At 36.2% G+C, this 7,468-nt stretch overlaps 1 pseudogene; it reads left to right on the forward strand.

The window, feature by feature from the left end:
* The window catches only part of LOC137249944 (T-complex protein 1 subunit eta-like), a 36,907-nt pseudogene extending 30,196 nt beyond the window's left edge, over positions 1–6,711 (forward strand).
* The last annotated feature ends 757 nt before the right edge of the window (positions 6,712–7,468 follow it).

Here is a 7,468-nt window from a genome sequence, read left to right on the forward strand (position 1 = left end):
AGCAGATTTGTATTCAAAGTTAATTTCCTTGCTGTCAAAAAAGCTACAACTACCTATAGAGCCTACTTTAAATGGCTGTAATTACAAACTATTGTGCTTAGAAGAATATTTTTCTTATACAATAGGATATTGCTATTGCAATTAACTCACAAACCAGTATAGATATAGTATTTGACCATATACCGCTAGGAAGAATATATGGAGGAACTTAAGAGCTTTTATAATGTATTGCCTTTTCTTTACATGTTTAATCACCAATTGAGGACGTGTAAATGTAGGCTAATACTTTTTAATGCAAGCCTTTTATATGGCACATTAGCAACACTCATTTAGAACGATGACAATTTTCGGAACAGAGATGTTGAAATATTTGTAATTTCCCTTTTTTGTTATTATTTAAAAATTTCAATATGAATACTTTTCCAGTTAACTTCTTCGTACTTTATTGGTATTTAAATATGGAAAAGACTGGTCATCACGGACAATAATTAAATTTTTGTGGTGATATTTTGAAGTGGCTTTAATTAAATGCAACCATGTGCTATTTGAGCGGGTTTTGTGCATGTCCGACATTTTTCATAATTGATTGGTACTAGAAAAGTGTGTGCACACTCACCAAAGGCTGCATTCATTTGTATGCTTATTCTGTGTTGAAAAATGTTTGTGTTTCATTCAATTACTTCATTCTTTCTTCGAATGAGTTAAGGAGTGCATTCTTTTTTTTTCCGCTACTGAATGAAGATTGGGTTGACTTTTAAGCCACATTCCTTAGCAAAGAATAAATGAATGAAGAGAAATAATTGTTCAATCAATGATATAAAATATCAAATGATTGCACACTTTTACAGCTCTGCTTTATGGTTATAAGTCACCATTAATTCGCCATTTATTCTTTAAGTACGCAGGCAAATTACCGTCTATTATGTTCTTAATAAATTTCATGGTAAAAAAGTTGCTGTCTAATGCTTAGCCAATTTAGAGCAGAGAGCATGTCTCTGATAGGTGTGTCATAGCGGTTTTTGAGAATGAATATCATAGCTCGGTTCTGTTGCTTTTGTAGCTTGTATATCTGACTATCCCGCAATATGAAAAATATAGTCGGGCAGTAAATAAAATGTGGTTCGATTATTGATCTATAGACCATTACTTTGTATTTCTTATTTAAATATTTGCAGGTTCTCTGTGTAAAATATATTTTTCTAGCTATTTTTCCCACTGTATAATCAACGTGCTCATTGAAATTGAGTTTATCGTCTATTTTTATTCCCAAATATTTGATGGTGTTGAGTTTTTCGATTACTTCGTGGCTAGTATTTACATTTTGCAGGTCACTATTCCGGAAGTTTCGTCTGAAAATGACCATAAATTTGGTTTTGTTGACATTAAGTTTAAGTGTGTTCACGCATAACCAATCATAAACACTATTCAGATCTTCTTGAATTTTTTTATATATTTCAGTTATATTTTCTCCACTAAGCATCAGTAGTGTATCATCCTTGAAGAGTTTAATGTCACAGTAGTTTATAGAATTAGTTATATCATTGATATAAATATTGAACAGTATTGGTGCCAGCACCGATCCTTGCGTTAGACCAACTGGTACTTCTCTTTTCTCCGATAAGGCTTTTCCAACTATTGTTCTTTGATTTCTTTTAATGAGGAAGTCTTCAAACCATCTTGACTCATTACCAGTGATACTTATGTTGGCTAGCTCTTTTATTAGTAGCTTTTGGTCCATCGTCTCAAATGCACGTTTTAAATCCAAAAATGCAGCTATTATATGTTTATTCCTGCTTAGGTCTTCTTTCCAGTTCGCTATAACTAAACTCAAAGCACTTTCACAGGAATGCTTCTTCCGAAAACCTGATTGCTGCGGGATAATAATTTCCTTATCTTCTAAGTATTTTACAAGCTGGTTTTTTACCGCTGTTTCTAATATTTTCTCGTCATATTGTAACGTATTAATTGGTCTGACCTCATCCGCTTTAGTGGTATTTTTAACCTTTTCTATTGGCACAACTACGGAAGATTTCTATAACTTAGGAACTATACCTGTATCTAAGCTTTCGTTAACAATTTGAGCGTAAAAAACCCTGTATAAGTTATGGAGTCTTTAATAACTCTGTCACGTACACCTGTTGAAGGTGAATGCGCCCCTTTGCGCAATCAAGGTGGAATGTCCCCCAGGTAGCTCAGGGCGAGAGGTCGAGCCCTTAACCCTTGTCCACCTTGATGCGGGGCGGATGTCACAATCACCATTATATTCACATCCATGCACGCCCCTCGCAGGAAGCCCACCCAGCCTTGGACCGCTCGATTTTCTGCCCTCAGCAGGTCCCCTTTCCGATGCTCCAAAAGACCCTAACTACTCACCCTTGCGTCATCCTTCCCCACCCCAACCGATTAATTTTAGCACGCCATTATATCCTTTTTTTCAATCTAACATATTATTTATTTAAGTATCTTAACCTATACAAACTCGAAATAAAAACTTTTGATATCAATTATAATTTGCTTTTAAAACTTTTGGAAACTGAATATGACTGCATGAACGTGTGTATTCGTATCTTTTCAACAACGTATTTCCACAATACTAACATCTAAAGGTATATGTATTAGGACAAGAATTCTCTTATTTATTTGACAAAATAAACTTTTATTTAAAATCCCATTATCTTTAAATTTATCACACTGAAATCACGATATATATATCGAATCGAACCTTGAATTATATATATATGAATATGCCAATCGGCACCATGCAGATTGAGCATGTAATTACATAAACAGATTTAATGAGAATCAAATTATACACAAACTAAGAAAAAAAGCTTGAATCTTGTCCAGACTGAAGGACATATATATATATATATATATTTGTGAGTTTCACAAGGATCACATTGGAATTCTGGGTGAATGTGTATTCTTACAATGTACAAAAAAAATAAACATAATTTTTAAAACTAAATCTTATCACGTACAAATTAAAATCTTGGCAGGAAATCATGTGTACTAAGAAATATATATCCCAGTATTACAAGCAATATGTTTGCAAATAAATTAACAATCGAAAATTTTGCAGTTCGTTGACGGCCTTTTTGGTAAAAAAAAAAACTCGTCCAAACGCTTAAGAGCTCTATTGGAGACAACTATATAACTAATAACACACCCTAGTGCCTATCTAGAAGAGCGCTCTTATAGAAGGGGTCCAGGGGTTACTTGCAGGGTTCATAGGCCACTGCACCATAAAAAACGTAATTTTACTCGAAAGACCCTTTTGGTAGGTTTTTTTTGTCCTATAGGTGCCACGTAAATTTACACAGCTGAATTTTGCATAAAATTAAATTTATAAACGCATGCAACATGTATACATAAAAAATAACATAAGATGGCCTATTTGGCATGAAACAGCTATGTTCCTCTTATTTCCGCTCCTCGTAGTTATTTTAGTGCACTGCAGTAATTTTGAAGTCGCGGTCTCCACTGCTGTAGGAAATTATAGTTACAGGAGGCTGTTATAATGCAGCCGGTTCGGTAAAAGAAACTGGTACAAGTGCTCTGTATAATAATCTGGTATAAATGCCCGGTATAAAAATCACCTGGCGCTGGTAAAGCTTTTTGGTCATCCGTGGTGACCAGATGGCATTTATCAGAGGAATAAAGAAAATAGCATTCAGCGCGGCTTAATTGAGCTGGTGCGGTATTTCACGCCAATTTTGGCGTTCACGCGTTGTTATGACGGTGTCTCTAACACCACAAAAAATAGCAAAATTTATTGCACAAAACTAAAATTTATAAAAAAAAAGATGTACTCAATACTAAGAGAATTAAAAAAAAATAAAAAAAAAGAATTACTTTCGGAAAAATGTTTAGATGTTAAATGGGGATTTGAATTCAGAAAGACAAACGGTGAAGTTTCCCCTACAAAATTAGAATTTAGACAGGAAAAAGAATTATTTCAAAAAAGAAAATAATTAAACTTTAACGGGGGGGATTAGAACTCGGAAAAATCAATGACCGAAGTCGACAAGGGGGTTGCGTGCACCCCAAAATGGCGTAAAGAAAAAGGAATTTGAAAAAAAAAAAAATCTTTAAGAAAAAAAATTTGGGGTCTGGCACTTACCCATAAAAAGTTATTCCACATCCATTATGCAGCCTTTTTGGATTTAATTAGTTCACCGACGGAAACCGAAATGTGTTTTGAGGCCAAAAGCTTTATATATCTTTCTATGCACAATTTTTAAATTCAAATCGTTCGATTTAATTTTACTTTCCGCGCACAGGGAACTACTTCATATCAAACTAAAATTTTACATATGTATTTTGTAGAACAACGGACCGCGCAGCGCAGGCGGATAGGCGCAATGTACTTTATGACTAAACTCTTTTCAACAAATACCTCCTTTTTATAGGGAGCAACTAATGAGAGACACCGTTTTACTGTGCCGTTTTCCATTGTCATTCCCAGCACTCAACCGCAACCATTTCCACTCTATATTCATCTCTTTCCTCTATTCACAACTCTAAATGGCCATCTGGCAACCCTTGGAAAAGAGCTTTTGCCACTTGCTCTATCGTGAACCTACCTCGTGTTTGACGTTTCGAAATACATCTCGATGTGGTTACCTTTTCTTTTTTTTTTTGTGTAATTATTTCTTTTTACAGCCAGTGGTGAAGTGAATTTTGTTGAGAAAAGAAACCCCCCATGTTCTATGCCGCCCTTCGTACCAGATAATATGCGTCTGGACTGCCTGTGGAACAGCCACGGTGGTTCTTTACATTCGCTCACCGCTGTTGTGACTCGCCCAAGAAATATTGCGACAGGTGTCCAATACGCGTTTTAGACCCAGGATCACGGATCCGAACGCGGAACCCAAAAATTATATATCTGCCAAGAGATATTTCCGGAAGAAATTAAAAAGAAATTTCATATGGATGTTGTAGTTTGGAAGGTTTTGTTATCCAACACAAAAAAATTGCGCACCTATTTAACTGTTTTGCTCAGTTTTTGCTTTGTGTTCTTTTTAGATACTTTTCGGAATGAGCGCTTTTTGGAAACATCCATCCCCGCCGACTTGACCCTCATCGACGGAGTGGTATTCACGCAAGTATTGAAATATCTTTATATAAAGTTTATTACATTTTGTTCCTTTTTCAGGTCATCGGAGCGGCTTTCTAGTAATAAGTTATTTAGTATACAATTATGTAGATTTAAGTTATTTAACCGTAAGTTATTTAGTTCTAGGTTAACTAGTATTAAGTTAATTTTTAAGCGTTAGGTTTTGTAGAATTAGGTTCTTTATCCTTAGAATATGTCGAATTAAGTTCTTTAGGATTCGATTACTGTTTAAGGTCCTTCGCGTGCCAGACCCCTAGAATTTTCCCTGCCAGTGACTCTAGTAGGTACATATTGTTACCCAGCGCCTTAGCGATTTGGCACTTTGTGAACTTTCGACAAAATTTAGCATTTACATTTTGTTTAAAGTCGCTAAGTGCAATATTCCGTTTATAAATTTCTTGGCCAGGCTTAAACTGTATTTCGCGAATTCTTTTATTGTAACAAGCTGCGTTACTTTCGTATGCTTCATGTAAATTCTCTTGTATTTTCTCACGCATTAACCTAATCTTGTCGCTATGATCAGGTGCAAACATTTCATTGTCATTAAGACAACTCAATTTCCTTGCGAGGGCATAATCTGCGCCCTTCGTGAAAATATTGAATCCGAAGAGTGTAAAGTATGGTGAAACCCCGGTCGCGGAATGCACTGCACTCCGAAGAGAACATTCGATCTCAATTAGGTATAAGTCCCAATCTCGATGGTCGTTTTCTAAATACGATCTGATAGCGGCTAACACCGATTATTTGCCCTTTCGGCGGCATTCGATTGCGGTGAATAAACAGCAGTTTTTAGGTGTCTAACCCCGTACGTTTCTAATAGTTCCGAGAACTGTTTGGATACAAATTGTTTACCGTTATCGGAATGTACTAATTTCGGAACACCAAACTTATGAAATATTTTTTCGGTCAAGAACTTAACCACATTACTAGCGGTGGCTTCGCGCATTTCCTTCAAAAAAATAAAATTTGAAAAATGATCGATAATGATAAAAATAGAACAGTTTCCTCGTTTCGATCTCGGATATTTGCCTAAAAAGTCAATGTATAATTTTTGAAATGGGCGGACTGTTACTTCACTTCTTTTCCGATCCCTTGCTTTAAAATTGCATTACAAGGTTTTGATTCCTTGCAGGTTTGACATTCGCGCACGTTGCGTACCTGCACCACCATGCTAGGCCAATAGTACAGCCTCCTCAATCGATGTAACGTTTTCGCCATTCCCCCGTGCGCAGCTATCTCTGGACAGTGTGCATTTTCGATGAGCGTTGACGTCAAAGCTTCAGGGACCCACAATTTCCACTCATTCCCTCTAGTTCTACGTTTTTAGAAAAACAATTTTTAAAAACCATGCCGTCTTCTACCTTTAGATCAGGCAACCTTTCTCTATTGTTTTCTATCGTGTTGATTAGCTCTTTATACTCTTTCGATTCGAACTCAACTGTATCCATATTTGCTATTGGAGATTCTGTGACCTCTTATATGCAACGCGAGAGCGTATCAACCACTATATTGTCTGCACCTTTACGGTGTTCTATTTGAAAATTAAAAGCTTGTAGTTCATCTCCCGTTGAGATCTTTTAAAAATATTAGCCATTTAAGGCTAGCGTGATCAGTCACTATCGTAAATGGCATTATGTCTATATATGGTCGAAATCTCTTGACGGCCATCACCGCTACAAGGCATTCCTTCTCCGTTGTACTATATTTTTTTTTTGAAATTCGTTGAACTTTTGTGAAAAGTATGCGATTTGCTTCTCTGCACCATCACTTTCTTTTCGGTAGAGTACTGCACCCACACCATAATCCGACGCATCGCATTGTACAAAATTTTTTTTTTGAAAAGTCAGGGTGTTTAAGAACTGGGGCGCTCGTACGAGCTCTTTTTAGGCTACTGAATGCTTCAATAGCTCCTTCAGAAATTTCAAATTTGTTTCCCTTCCTCAACGAATCTGTCAAAGGTGCTGCCATTGTGGCGAAATCTTTTATGAATCTCCTATACCATCCTGCCGTTCCGAGGAAACTTCGCACCTGTTTTACCGTTTTCGGAACAGGGATTCTCTGTATTGCTTTGATCTTTTCAGGATCTCTTTTCATTATACCTCCTCCTAAAATATAACCTAAATATGTGCATTCTTTGAAACAAAATTTCGATTTTTTCAACCCTATTGTAAGGTTTGCGTCTCTTAAGCAGATTACGACTTCTTGTAAAATCCGAAGATGCGAGTCAAAGTCAGGGGCGATGATTAAATCATCCAAATAAATAAAGACGTTTGACTTTAGCCTATGAGGAATGACACGGTCCATTAGACAACATATTCTTTGGGCTACATTGCATAATCTAAACGGCAT

Source organism: Eurosta solidaginis, chromosome 4 (assembly GCF_040869045.1).
Source record: "Eurosta solidaginis isolate ZX-2024a chromosome 4, ASM4086904v1, whole genome shotgun sequence".
Taxonomy (NCBI): domain Eukaryota; kingdom Metazoa; phylum Arthropoda; class Insecta; order Diptera; family Tephritidae; genus Eurosta; species Eurosta solidaginis.